Source organism: Alligator mississippiensis, chromosome 2, assembly GCF_030867095.1.
Source record: "Alligator mississippiensis isolate rAllMis1 chromosome 2, rAllMis1, whole genome shotgun sequence".
Taxonomy (NCBI): Eukaryota; Metazoa; Chordata; order Crocodylia; family Alligatoridae; genus Alligator; species Alligator mississippiensis.
Window position 1 is genome coordinate 204957318 of NC_081825.1, and position 14959 is coordinate 204972276.

General features: G+C 43.6%; 1 long non-coding RNA gene across 1 annotated transcript; it reads left to right on the forward strand.

Moving 5' to 3' along the window:
* The first annotated feature begins 87 nt into the window (after window positions 1–87).
* Window positions 88–14686, forward strand: LOC132248713 (uncharacterized). Its single transcript, XR_009460052.1, has 4 exons — window positions 88–1052; window positions 3735–3842; window positions 5079–5173; window positions 6780–14686. It is a non-coding gene; the product is annotated as an uncharacterized LOC132248713 (long non-coding RNA).
* Window positions 14687–14959: the final 273 nt, after the last annotated feature.

Consider the following 14959-nt stretch of genomic DNA (forward strand, 5'->3'; position numbering starts at 1 on the left):
CGGTGTCCTCCCACGTTCCAAGCTCCAGCCCTATTGGCCCGGCCCTGCGCCCCCGAGCGCGGTGTCCTCCCGCGTTCCAAGCTCCAGCCCCATTGGCCCGGCCCTGCGCCCCCGAGCGCGGTGTCCTCCCGCGTTCCAAGCTCCAGCCCCATTGGCCCGGCCCTGCGCCCCCGAGCGCGGTGTCCTCCCGCGTTCCAAGCTCCAGCCCCATTGGCCCGGCCCTGCGCCCCCGAGCGCGGTGTCCTCCCGCGTTCCAAGCTCCAGCCCCATTGGCCCGGCCCTGCGCCCCCGAGCGCGGTGTGTCCTGCGGCGTTCCGAGCGCCCCAGGGGTGCGCGCCCCCGCTCGGGCCCAGCCGTGTGACTCTCCTGGACAGGGGCTAGTCACAAGCCCGCTAGAAATGGACCGAGCGGCTGCACGCACCCGCACGGAGAGAAATCAAAACCAAGCAGCAGTGTTTCCTGGACCGTTAATGCGTAGCTCAGGCGCAGCCTTCGTTTAGGGACTGAACCCGTCTAGCTGGAAAAAAAAAAAAATCTACTTGTTACTATTATTTTTAAGGGCCTCGGCACAGGTTACCTTAAAACCATCCTAAAGGCACTTAAAATGAGAGCAGTTAGCGATTAAAGGGTGTTAAACTGCCTTAAAAACCTTCTAAGGGGATCTCAGCCTTTTCTGTACCAGAAGCCCTTTGTAAACATCTGTAGCCAGTCTCACGCCAGTGCCTTTCAGTACCCACAGGCAGGCCCCAGCCCCGGGGGTGGGGGGCAAGCATCCCAGCAAGGGCTGCAACTCTGTTTTCAAATTTGCTATCCGCGTTTAAATGTTATCCATGTGTTCAGGTTGATTTGGGACCCTTTCGTATAGTCTTACAACCTACTTTTGGGTGGTAACCTATGGGTTGAGAAATGCTGCTCTAACCATTTCAAAGTTATGCCACTCCAGCTGAACAATCTCTCTCTATAATCCTATACTAATGGCTTGGTCGTGCTTTGCTTGTAGGTCGTGGAGGAACCCAAGATGAACTTGCTAGATCAGTCCGTCATCAAGAAAGGTAAATAGGTGTGGAGTTTTGTCTATGCATTGTCAAAATACAAAATACAATATTTACAAAATTTGTTGCAAGGCAAGTAGGTCCCTGTGTTCTAACTTGATTGTTTATAAACATTTATTTTCAGTCAGTGAATAAAATAAGATATACTGTCTTCTATAATCTCAACATATTTACAAAACTGTTGGAACACAATGAACTACATCCCTGAAAAGACTGCTGCTAACTTTTATTTTGAAAAAAAAAAAAATTCTATGAAAGCAAGCAGAAGAGGCTAAGCTTGTTTCATGACAATATTTCACTTAGATTGGTCTAAGTAGTTTATTTTGTTCTGATCTACTTAAATCTAATATTTCCTATTTGGCAGGGCATTGGTGTACAAAAAGTTACCTCTTTATAGGTAAATAATTTCTTTGTACCTTACCACAGTGGTATCTATACTTCCCTGTAGCAACAGCAATGTAGAGGTCCTTCTACAAGTTATATTTATGCCACATGCTAATTAACATGTTAATCACATCAGAAATGGTAAGGATGCTACATGTACACCCAGTTTAAAGTGCCATAAAATGGCAAACCAGCCAAAAAAAATGTTCCACATATAATGGCTGGCTTGTATGGTACCTTCAGTTGAACATGTGGAATTCTCTGCCTGCCCCAGGGCTGGGGCCAATAATCAGCTGATTGTTGGATCCAGCCTAAGGACAACCTAGGGTCTCCAACTAGCCCTGGTGCAGTCAGTGGCTTGTTGGCCCTGGACCCAGGATTGCACCAGGTCACACTGACCTGCAAGCACCTGCCTTTCAACCTGCCAGTGCAAGGGAAGCCCAGGATGTGATTGAGATCTGATCCCAGAATTGCACCTCCTGCCATGCATGTCTGACATGACAGGACACATGATTATTGGGACAGGCACTTAAGTCCAATGGCACCTTTGAATGAACATGTGCTAAGGGCCTAAGGAACAGAAAAAAGGAACTTTTTTCTTTTCTATTGGGCAAAGGACATTGAAAAACACTACAAGGCATAAGCTTGAAAGCATTGGTCATTTATGTACCAACAGCAGTAATCCCTGTGATTAGCTGGGTGAAACAAGCCGGAAATATATATTATTTTTTATAGACCAAGTTTTTAAATAGACGTGTATATATGTGTGTGTATATATACTTTACAGAACTACGTGGAATGTAAGATGCCACACAATGTGAATGAGTGTAGCAAGACCTAGGCAAAGTAAGAGAGAATGTTTTAAACAGTACCACTAAAGAAGCTGCATGATCTGCAGACTTCCCAATCACTCTTTTATGTCATTAACTGTTCATGAGGTTGCAGAGACATGATTTTGTTACTAATGTTAATAAAAACTTAAAACATGTCTGTAACCGAGTTCTAATCTGAAAGAATATTGTTACAAATTGAAGCAAGGAGTTTGATATGTTTAGAATAAAACCTTTGAGCTTTGACTTGTAAATTTCACACGCTAGAGCCAGAAGCAAATTCTAGTGTGTGCAAGTTCCAAAGAAAACCTAATCAAATAAGTTACTCCAAAGCTCTAGGGACAAGATTCTGATCACAAAGAGACCAAGTACTGGGCCTAATTCTGAGGATTTACTCCTACTCATGACTCCCACTGAAGCTTGTAAGAACTCAGTCCAAGGATCTGGAATTTAGTCACAAGAGTACAGCTTTGCATAAGCATTAAAAGCAAAATGTTTAAGTTCAGTTCTCATGGTTACCAATATATTTTTGGTGCCCCAGTTGAGAATAAATTAGCTAAGTGAATTAAGTATTTACAGGAGGAGAAACAAGGCAAAAAAGAATGGGGCTGATACCATATTTAAATTCCAGGCTGGAATTTAAATAGATAGCAATTTGAACAGACCTTAATAATTTGTTCGGTTAAAAAGTTGCCTAAACACAGTGGAAGTATTTTATTAGCAAATGCAAAGGTGCCTGTCCTAATCCAAAAATGGTAGCAAATGGTCAAGGAAGAAAAGAAGGAACTAAAACAACTTGTTTAAAATTTTCCTTCAAAAGTTTCTGAGCTCTTGTCAAACCATTGAAGACTTGAGAAGAAATTGGTAAAAAAAAAAAAACCCCCTCAAAACATTTTTTCAGATTTTTGGTTGCCAAAACCCAGAACAAAAAATTTAAGGGTTTTATGACCAAAAAAGTAAACCAAACAAATAAACAATGGACATTCCTGTAAACATTTCCATCTTAATACAAAAAAATTGTTGTCACCCAAATAACTATGACCATCTATAAACTTACTTCACTGTTTTAATTTAATTGTTTAGATTGTATGCTTAAGTGCTAATCTTGCATCTCAGAAGTAAACTGCACCAAGTCCATTTCTAAAATTTAAGCCTTACCAACACTAGCCTTCTTTCTCTAGGATTCAATAAAGTGTTTTCCCACAACAACATAAGAAAAACTGAAAGGCTGCTTGCAGATGTTAAAAACAGCGCCCCCCAAAACCCCTGCACTTTCCCAGAAGCAGCAGTGTGTTACTTCAACCTGGCTCTGAAGCATCTGCATAAATTTCAGTGGAGCTTTTTGGCACTTTTAGCTAAAGCTGATTCAGTCAGCTATTACATAAAAGCACCAAAGTCCCCCACTAAAGTGCCTGATCTATACAGGCATTGGGTGAGTCAGGTCCAACTAATGCATTCTCTCTTCTAGGTATGTGCTGGGCTTGGCGCAGGAGCGCACCAAGTTTAAAGTGCTGCTTGCTTCTTTTTTTTTTTTTTTTTTTTTGCACGTGTTAAACCTTAAAGTTGGTGCCAACAAGTAAGTGTTACCATATTTACTTGAATACAAGGCAAGACAGCCCTGAATATAAGATGGCTCCCTATAATTAGATTCTATATATGGAAAATGTATACATGTTTTAACTTTTCAGGTATAGCATCTCATTATTGGAGTTATGCCTTCAATTTATCCCCCTTGGATTGCTACAGCACAGAAAATAAATCTAGAGGGTAGTCAGATGGCTCCCTTATGCTTTGCCTCTCCACAACTTCTTGCCCCTGCTGCCCCTTCTCTTTCCTTCTACCATCAAACTCTGCTTTCCCTGAGCACATGAAAGAGGCAAATTTGAAAATGCTGACAGATCAATTAATGTATTACACGCACACACACTGAAACTAATGCAAGTTTTAGCACATGTACTCTACAAACATACTTTGAAACAGCACTTTTGCACCTACTTATATATAGTACAAACTTAAAAAAAAAATCTTTTTCAAGGACAAAACAGTTCCAAATTCTATTAGGCAAAGCCCAATAGTCAAGTTCCAAAATTCGACTGAGCACACCCATCTCCATACCCATACCCCTACCTGCTGCCCTCCTCAGAGGGCCTGTCCCTGAAACAGTCTATGCCAGACCTCTCTCCACCATCTGAGGCCTTCCATTTATTTCCTGTTGTCCTCTTTTATCTTCCTATAGTACCAATGTTTCATTTAGTCCCATTTTAATACAGTCTTTGATTGCAGGGTCTGAATAACTGTTTAAAAGCAGGTTCTTGGCTTTCAACAACATGTCTGAAGCAGGATATGAGCTGGTCAAAATAGGCAATACAAAATATGTATTATATTAGTCCAAAACCAAAAGGCTTATAATTTAATCACATATTTCATTGGGCTGGGCCCCAGCAGAGTCAACAGCATTTCAAGCCATGGTGACCCCAGAGCTCAGCACTACTCAGCATGTGTATGTGCTCCAGATACCCCCCCAACAAAGGATCCATGTGCTAATTAGCCCCAGTCATGGCTGGGTGTTCTTGTCACAAGTCCTGAGGGGTTCCAAAAATGTATATGCAGATGAGGCGCAGGGCAACCTGGTCCAGCTCCACCTAATGGAGAGCAGGGCCACACTAATCATATACAACAGGTGGAGAGAGGGGGGTGACAGAGAGATTCTGCAGTTGGTGGTCCTTATACAGACTGAATCAAGAATTCAGATCCACCCACCCCACAAGGAAACGTGTACAAGTTGCAACAGAGTCTGTCAATCTCATTTTAGCCTTGTCAGCGATCTTTGGACCCACAGATAAAGCAGTCATGGAAGATAATCATCTCCAACTACGAGGGATTGCCAAAGATTAACTTATATTTGTGGTAGGTTCCCATCAACATGTTTGCCGAATATGGGCCATGTGTTTTATAGTCATGTTCAGTGTTGGCTGCATTTAATAAACTTCATAGTTGGTTTCCTTTACTGAGCACATGCTGCTTTTGGCAGCAGTTTAATGATAGACAGGGTATTCAGTGTGCTTTCCTTGTATGTGAATGTAAGACAAGGGGCTTTTTCCACCATGCTGATTGGGGGAAAAAACTCATCTTGTAGTCAAGTAAATGTGGTACTTTAAATTGAATATTGGTGTAATTTTCATTCCTATAAGGGCCTATTAGTTCTAATGGCTCTGTGGCTGTTGAAGTATGGCAAATCATACTTTCCATTCGTAACAAAAAATTCAGAAAACATATTCCAGTTACTTAGAACAGCTACTCTTTTGTTTTTTACCTAATTAATATCAAGAATGTCTCCATTCATTGCATTACTGAAGCAGATGGAAGGAATACATTTAAAACAGTTGATGAATAAATTTTGCTCTCTAGCATTCACATTCAGATGGACAGACAAATGAAACTAAACAGAGACCTGTTCAGATGATCAGCTTTAGCAGCAGGAATTTGCTGGTACATTTCCTTCAAGCCACAAAGATCATAAAACAATTACATTTCCACGGTTTCATTACAAGATGCTATGAAATCAAATACAAGCAGGCTTCTACTGTATTGAAATTGTCCTATCGCATTTTCACATCTTCATTTCACTTTTTTCTCTCTCCCTCTGTTTATAACTGATAAATACATGGTTGCTAGTGCAATATTTGACTGAAAAATTTCTCTTGAGATGCTGGAAGGACAAAGTTGTTACAGTAGGCAATGTGGTCAAATATCACACACTTGACTGAGTTTTTTATTTTTGGTGGATTACTTTGGTATAGTACCTGCAAAAGAGAAAAGAAGAAAGATGAGAGGAACAGGGCAGGGCAGATCAGATAATCCCAAGGAAGAAAGAAGAATGAAATGGTAGAACACCCTGTGGTACAGGTGATAAGGCTATGTGAATGAGCGTGGGTGGATGTGATGGGTGAACACTTAGACTTTCTGGTGTCAGTGGGAGCGTTTCCTTCGATTTCACTGGTCCCCTAATTTTAAACCCTCTGGTATCTTTAGAAGGTCTGTTAGAATAATTACCAGCCAGCAGGTCTCAACTGGGACCAAATAATTGAGATCAGCAGCCCTTGAAAAAGGCAAGAGTTTATAAAAATGTTTCCATAACAATAAATCATGAAGAAAAAATAGGTATGAAAGGGAGACAAAAAGACTGGATTAGTCGAAATGATATAACGCAAGGACTGTGTTGAGCTCATGTCTAGTAAACAGGAAAGGAACAAGACTGGAAATGAATGGACCTGAATTGACGCACAGTCCTAATGGGTGGACAAAACGAAGAGGTGATGGTCTAATCTACTAAATCACCACATTTTAGGATCTTTTGAAGGGGAAGCAGCAGAAAAAGTTGGTGGGAGATTCCTCAGCTGGTGTTTTCAGCTTTGTTCTAGGGATTCTGTCCTTTGTAACAATCATTAATGACACCCAGCCATCACCATTGCACCAAAATGATACCAGACCCTACTTTTCCCTTCCTTCATAGGTTTCTATTTCAGTCACCTTCTGACCTACCCCAACCTTGGCTTTTGACCCGATTCTAAGACCAGCATTACCATACAGAACCAGCAAAATAGAGAAGCCAGCCTTATCAAACTGCCCAGACTTAGAAACGCTGGCAAGACAGGAAATTTGACCAGATCACCAAGATAATGTCTCAAGCTGCGGAAGTGACCTGGGATCCAGAGCAAGAGCCACTATGGCATACATGTCAAGCAAGAGCATACAGCTTTGACTTACCAGCTACCTTGCACCTTAAGACCATCAACATTTCTACCACCTTTACTATGTAATCTCTTTTTCCCATCTATCTCCTCTCTCAAAAACAAGAAAAGTAAGTGTTGTTCATAACAAGAAAATGCAACATCCCATGACAGAACTAACCTATGTTCCTTACTCAGAAAGACGGTGGATAAGCCTGCTTGTATCTTCTCCCTGAAAAAAAGAACTGGTAAGTTTTGATTAAGTCTATTCTGCAAAAACTCTCAAATGTCAATTTAAAAAGTCTTGTATTGATGTGTGTTTGAATCTTAATCAGTACATTTTCACAATTTGGCATGAATTTGCTATTGTGTCCATCAAAGGGCCGTTTTTGCATTTGCCCATACCTGTATAATGTTAATCAAACAAAATTTGGGTTTGAGTACAGAGACCTCGACCTATCTCAATCTGTTCATTCCACTGAAATTAGCAAAACAGCTTCCAAGAGAAGATGAGTAAATAGATCAATCTATGTTTTCACTGACTACCTGTCTTGTATGCATACCAGCCCAGCCTCTGGCTTTTTTACTTTTCATTCCATCCAGGAAGAACACACACCAACTGCAGAAGCTTCCTTAGCCTGACGAAGGGTTTTTGAACCCTAAAACTTGCTTAAAAATTGTTTTCCAACTATTTAAGTTGGTCTAATAAAAGATATCAGATTCACCCAAAGAACCTTGTCAAGCTAAACATAAGGGATTTTGATACTATTGTAAAAAAGTCCAGCACCATCCCAAGAAATATTAACAAGAGTATCATAAGGAAGCCACATGAAATAATCCTTCTATTCTACTCAGCAATGGAAAGGCCTTTGCCAGAGGACTGTATCTTGTTTCAGGCACCAAGAAAGATGTAGACCAATGGAAGAGTCTAGGAGATCAACAAAAATGATCAGGGGCCTAGAAAACATGAAAAGAAATTGAAAGAATTTGATTTGTTAATAATTTAACAAAGAAGGCTGAGGGAGACATGATAGGATCTTCAAAATTTATTTTAAAAGAAGTTACTTTAGATAAGAAGGTTTTGTTTGGAGTAAACAGAAAACAGGTGAGGTAGATTAGCTTTCGATAATTTGCCAAATGTTCATCCAGTGTAAGATTAAGAATATCACTCATCTTTTAAGGACAGATTACTAAAGCAGGAGCTTTTGAATCAGTAGTAGCAGTTGCCCACAGAATGAGACTGGGCTTTTAAATGAACAATTTTCTCTTCAGAGGGGTGTGTTTTGTTTGAGAACACATTCTATATATGGTTCTAATACTTGGTGAGAGAGGCAATGTAGATTTAAGTCCTGATATTTCTCCTGAACCTGGGCAACAGCTAGATGTTTTTATTTAATCATATATTCTTTATTGTGCTGAATATTTTAAGTTTGGCAAAAGTATGTTATTTGCTAGTCTGCAGGCATGTTTATACTGCTATAAACTTACCAGCCCAGAGTGCTGAAACAGGATGTGCTGCTCTAGGCATGCCAACTCTCAAACCTGAAATCATTTTAAGAGCAGTACTAAGTTGTGTTGATAGGGAGTGTTAATTAGCTTTGGAGACTACACTACTGGTTCAGGATGTAAATGCATGCACAGCATGTTCCAGCACAACCCTGCCTGGTGTGGTTAGCTAATGGTATAGACATGCCCTGCATAGTTACATTTTTGTTTCCTCTTTTGTTTTTAATAGAAAATATTGTTTTTAATAGCCAAGAGATTCCACAAGGTACTTGGTTTGCCTTGTCCTCTCTTTTTTGGCAGGAAAGTTGTAAATAGACTGAAAGAGATTTCATTTGAGTAAGGGTTATTCTTTTCACCCAACTTCTTTTTTTTTTTGTGGTCACAAATTCACTTTCCCAAACCCAATTTCCCCTTAGCTTCATAAGGAAAGAGAGCTCACACAGAACTAGTGTGAGGTGCCTATCACTCTACTCCACTCCCTTCTGTACTGTAACTACAGCTGAACCACTCAAGGCAGTTCACCTGAAGAGAGACAAGAAGATATACCCCTAAGGCTTTTTGAACAATGTATCATTTTAAAAATTCTGCCCTGCATTTTTAAGGGAATGAAACAATAAACTGTGCGCGCCGGGTCTGACCCCGGGTTGCTTTCGTCGCTCTGCACGCGGGCTGTGGCCAGCAGCCCGGGCAGGCCGGGTTGGAGAGGGAGGTCGCCGAGCTAGAATTAGGCACAGACACGTAACGGTTGATTTTAAGATTATTTTACTTACACCGAGATGGTTGTGGTGTAGGCTGAGAACTTGCTTGAGTTGCGGTTACAACAAAAAACATGAACACACGTGGAGGTTGCAAGGCTCCACGCAGACAGAACACGAACAATCATGTGGAGGTTGCTAGGCTCCACGCAGACAAACTCCGGATGTCCAGGACAAGCGCGCATTAAACTCGTCGTTACGTCTTATAGTAGGCTCCGTTCGAAGATGGGAAGAGGTGGGCGGTGGATCAGGCCGCCAAACCCCTCTGAGCGACACACAGGGTTTCTATTACCCTGCTGCGCACACCCAGAGTCCCCACGAGATGGATGCGGAGTCCTCTTCGGCTTGGGCAGAAACTGCTCAAGCCTCTTATACGGCTAGTAGGCCAATCGCTAGCCGCCACGTGTGAATAATTTAGAACTAGCCAATTGCGGGGCGCAAATTTGCATATGACGAGCGAGAAACCTTTGCACCGTGCATTTCTGTGTTGCAAAGGAAATGCACCCTGCAAAGATCGCTGCAAAGTGGCAGGAACACTTCCCCTTCCCTGCACGCGGGTTCTCTGCGCAGCAGAACTCCACCGTGCAACGAAGCTGTATACCCACGGGGATAATTCTTAGTGCCGAAGCACACACAAAAAAAAAAAAAAATCAGACCTCTGGGTCATGACATCCCCCCCCTTGCTGAAGGCACAATAGAATTATACTTCAAACCTATCATCCGGGTTATTCATAGCTCTGTCAATGGTTCGCGAAACTAAACGAGCAAAAACAAAATCAGTCAACAATAAAAGTTCGTCCTCAAGGGATCGAATCAAATAATAGCTGGCACACACACATATACATAAAATCACATTCATAACAAAAAACTGAACGATCACGACTTCGGTGGGCGTCATGGTGGAATCGCGCGTCAGGCCTTCGTTCCTTTCAGTGATGTTGTCCCTCTTGGGCCTCTCTCCACCACGCACTCCGAATCTCAGATCTGTAAAAGACCTCTCTTTAAATGGTTATTCAATACTATCTACAAAAATCACACAGGACCGCACGATAATGCAGTCGATTAAACTTATCAGTACTATTAAATACAAATATATAAACACGATTTTATACTGGACAGCTCTCTTTCTTTTCCGACTCAGCAACTCGATGAAATCGTCGATGAGTCATCGTCGGCTTCTTCTAGATAGTGAAAACCCAACTCGTAAGCCAGCTGCCATTGTCCCGCGTCTCCTAAAATCCGAAGCTGTCTCTCATTAAGTCCAGAAAGCTGCAGGAGGTATCCAAACATGTATCGCTCCTCTTGCGTTCTCTGGCGTAATACTGGATGCTCGGATTCGCGGTGTTTCGTGTTCTGAGCCTCAGTCGGGCGTTGATACTCCCGATCACTGGATAGTCTTGGCTCCATGAGGACGCGCAGTCTTGACAACTGATGAAGGAGACTACTCACAGGATGATCGACCAGTGGGTTCAGCACAATTCACAAAACCACGATGTTTCTTTGCCCGTAAACCTTAAGGCAACTATCTATGCTGTCGAGAGTCACTGGAACGGTTCTAGGGTCTCGCAGGTGACGGTGAGGCCACGGTTGCATTCGTTGGAGCGGCGTTAGTCCCAACGTGCATTCTCTTGGGTTCCAGGCGCAATATGAAACTCCAATAATAGCCAGTACAAGCTGTTCTGCACCGGTGTGCTCTGGTCGTCCGTCGTGCCATGCGTGGGCCTTCTGTTCAATCACTCCTGCCACAAGCGCTGGAATCGGAATAGGCCAATGGACGCTAAACGCCACCATGTCGATGTTGGTGGCGTGTCCCCTACTCCATGAAGCTTGTCTCACCAAGAAGCTTGCTTCTTCCTGGTCCAGGAGGTCGGACCCAAGTTCCACGACCAGACGTCCCAACCACACAGCCAGAGTTTCGTCGGATCGGATCCTGGATTCTCTACACAAATTCTGCAGTTCGGCTCTGGAACGAGCGTAATAGGTGGTAGCTTGAACTGCATTCTGCAGACCGATGACTTGGCTGCTTGATACTGTAGGCTGATCAATTTCTTCATGAGTTGTCTTTGCTGTTGCTGTTTCTGTCGGAGCTGCAGTCATTGTTACAGTGGGAGTCGTTGCTGTCTCAGGCGGGAGGGGCGGATGCACTCCTCCGCTTGACTCCCCCTCCCTTCAGCAGAGGGGCGTGGTCGGCGGAACCGACGCTGCGTCGCTGGGCGGAGTTACCGGCCGAACCCTCGCGGGCTCTCCCGAAGCTCCATCCCTCACTTCCGGCTCCTCCACGCGGTCTTCCCTCTGCTCGGCGCCATCTTGTTGGGACTTTTCAAGATCTCTTTTCTCAGCCGCTTCTCCGACCGCTCGAACAGCCATATGCAGCTGGGTCTTTAAACTTAAAGTTTCACTCATCAGATCAGCCATAGTTTGAAAAGTTGCATTTAGTTTTCCCCTCTTGTCGCACCGTAGGACCACTCTCTCATTTACAGCGCGGTCCTCCGTCTCCGGGTCTTCGTGGAGCTCGGACGGGTGATCTCGACCCCTCAGTCTAGGCACCACCATGCAAGGGGAAAACCAGCCGATTGGCATCGTCTCTCCCATCTCTCGGGCACACCGTGAGCAACGGACACACTCCCGGGTGGGGGTCGGGCTTACTGCGCTCGCCGGGTCGACTTCGGCAAGGGTCACAGCATCGAGGGGCCTATACAGGACCCGCTCATCGCCCATGATACACCCGAACGCCGCGGGGTGAAGATATATCTCTTTCCCTTCCAGGTCTCCAACTTCTGGAGTTCCCTCTTCTCCCCTTAACGAAAGGTGTCCACGGACACATCTCTTGCCCGTTCCGCCTGCCTGGTGGTACGCGAGGTGCACCTCCAGTTCTCCGACGCTTGCTACGCTGTGTCTCCCACTTCTCCAAGGGCAGTTCTCAACTAATTCTAACTAGTGAGCCCTCTCCTGAGCTCATCGGCATGTGCCGCAGTGATCCCGATCCCATCCTCGTCGCCATGTGCGCGCCGGGTCTGACCCCGGGTCGCTTTCGTCGCTCTGCACGCGGGCTGTGGCCAGCAGCCCGGGCAGGCCGGGTCGGAGAGGGAGGTCGCCGAGCTAGAATTAGGCACAGACACGTAACGGTTGATTTTAAGATTATTTTACTTACACCGAGATGGTCGTGGTGTAGGCTGAGAACTTGCTTGAGTTGTGGTTACAACAAAAAACACGAACACACGTGGAGGTTGCAAGGCTCCACGCAGACAGAACACGAACAATCACGTGGAGGTTGCTAGGCTCCACGCAGACAAACTTCGGATGTCCAGGACAAGCGCGCATAAAACTCGTCGTTACGTCTTATAGTAGGCTCCGTTCGAAGACGGGAAGAGGTGGGCGGTGGATCAGGCCGCCAAACCCCTCTGAGCGACACACAGGGTTTCTATTACCCTGCCACGCACACCCAGAGTCCCCACGAGATGGATGCGGAGTCCTCTTCGGCTTGGGTGGAAACTGCTCAAGCCTCTTATACGGCTAGCAGGCCAATCGCTAGCCGCCACGTGTGAATAATTTAGAACTAGCCAATTGCGGGGCGCAAATTTGCATACGACGAGCGGGAAACCTTTGCACCGTGCATTTCTGTGTTGCAAAGGAAATGCACCCTGCAAACATCGCTGCAAAGTGGCGGGAACACTTCCCTGCACGCGGGTTCTCTGTGCAGCAGAACTCCACCGTGCAACGAAGCTGTATACCCACGGGGATAATTCTTAGTGCCGAAGCACACACAAAAAAAAAAAATCAGACCTCTGGGTCATGACATAAACAAGTTCCCAAGAAAGAATACTGAATCAGTCAGAGGCTTCTAACAGACAAGACATGCATTGTTTAGGAGTGAAATTCTTCCACTCCTAAGCTGCAATAGAAATTTAAATGCGAGACACAGAAGACAAATAGGACAATTTAGTAACCAAGGGCACAAGCAAAAAACAGTATTTATTCTGGGTGAAAACACTGACCCCTGGTGTAACTTTATATTCCCTGAGCTACTAGAGTATGAGCTCAAAGGCCAAAGGTGCTATAAGACCTAGTTTGCTCATTTTACTGTAAGAAGGGATTAGTCACCAGTGGCTATTGATAGCACAACAGAAAATGAACCTGCAGCTGTATGTCTGGCCACAACATCTCAGAATTAAAACATCCTAAATCTGCTTCAGTAAGAATTTTTGCTACAAGTTCAGACCCCAAAATCTCACTGCGCTGCCCTCTGTTGTGATTGCTCTTAGGTATTAGGGGCATATCTATACTGTGGTCAGTCTGCATACTCAAGATGAGCTAGCTAAAGTTATCTACCATGGGCTTTAGTGTAGCCTAGCACCCTACCCCATCCCCAAATATGCACCCAGAGTTCCCAAGAGTTTGTACAATCTGAACTGAAGTCTGTGCTGCCCCTGGTCTTCACTACTCCAACTAGTGGTTAGCTAAAGTTAACTCAGATATGCCAACATGTGGTACAATTAATTACACCTCTTACTGCAATATAGGTATATTAGTTTCTAGCAGAACTGTCAAGCTGAGAAGCAGGGATCTGAGCATGAATGATGGTCCTAGATGACATGTGTGATATGTACCATCATCCTGATACTGACTCACGACAGATTGTGATATCTCATCACATTTTCTCAGAACAGAGTCATAATAGTGACCACTGAGAGAATGAGCAGCATATGCTAAATGCAGAGATCTAAAAGGGCTGGGAAAAGAGTAAGAAATCTTGCAAATGACACTGGGACCTGCCTGGTGCAACTGATGGGCTGAACTAGACCCACTGTGTTGGACTTATTTCTTTGACACAACACCCTTCTTTGACTGTAAATTTGTTATTCGGTAGTTACCTGGGTATAAAACCTCACATTATAGAGCATCAGTTCTGTTGTGGATAAGGGGGTCTTGCTTGCTATGTGTGTATGGGGTTTACCACCTTTTATGTCACTATGTAATGCAATGTGCTGTTAAAACAATGCGATTTTGAAATAATAACATGATGTTTTGTCAGCCTAATGTTTAAACGGAAGCAAAATGTTTCTACAATCATTGCCTATAGCAGGCCTTCTCACCCTAGTAAAATCAGTAAGTCCCTGCAGAATTCAGGATGAACAGCAAGTGGCAACTTCAGTCAAGGACATATAGTGGAAAATGTCTATTTATAGTTAGAATACAGAATTGTAATACCCAAGGCTCATTGCTTATTTTTAGCAGTATATTCAGCCACAACTGGTAGGGACCAGTGCAAAATTGAGAGGGGGTGTTTGAAGAAAAAAAAAAAAAGAGTCACATGAATATGAACTAACCCACTGACTAGAAAAACTTAGAGCAAGTTACTTGTCCTTTTCAGGCCTAACCCTAAAGTGCTATTAAAGCCATTTAATTCATTAAACTATTTAATTTATTAAGCCATCTCCTTTTCATTGCTACTGTATTGCCAGAACTCTACAGATTTTAGAGAAGAAATTGTCAACCATAACAAAATATTTTTCTTTATAAAGCCTCCCCCTTGCAACTTACTGAGTACTGCATGCATACCTCATACAATACAGCTTACAAATTGAGATAAACCAAACATTACATAAAAATCAAAAGCATGTACTACAAGGATGGGGCAGAAGATTATTTGAACAGGAAGCACTTTTGGAAAAAGTAATGGCTTCAGAATTTTAATTTATCTT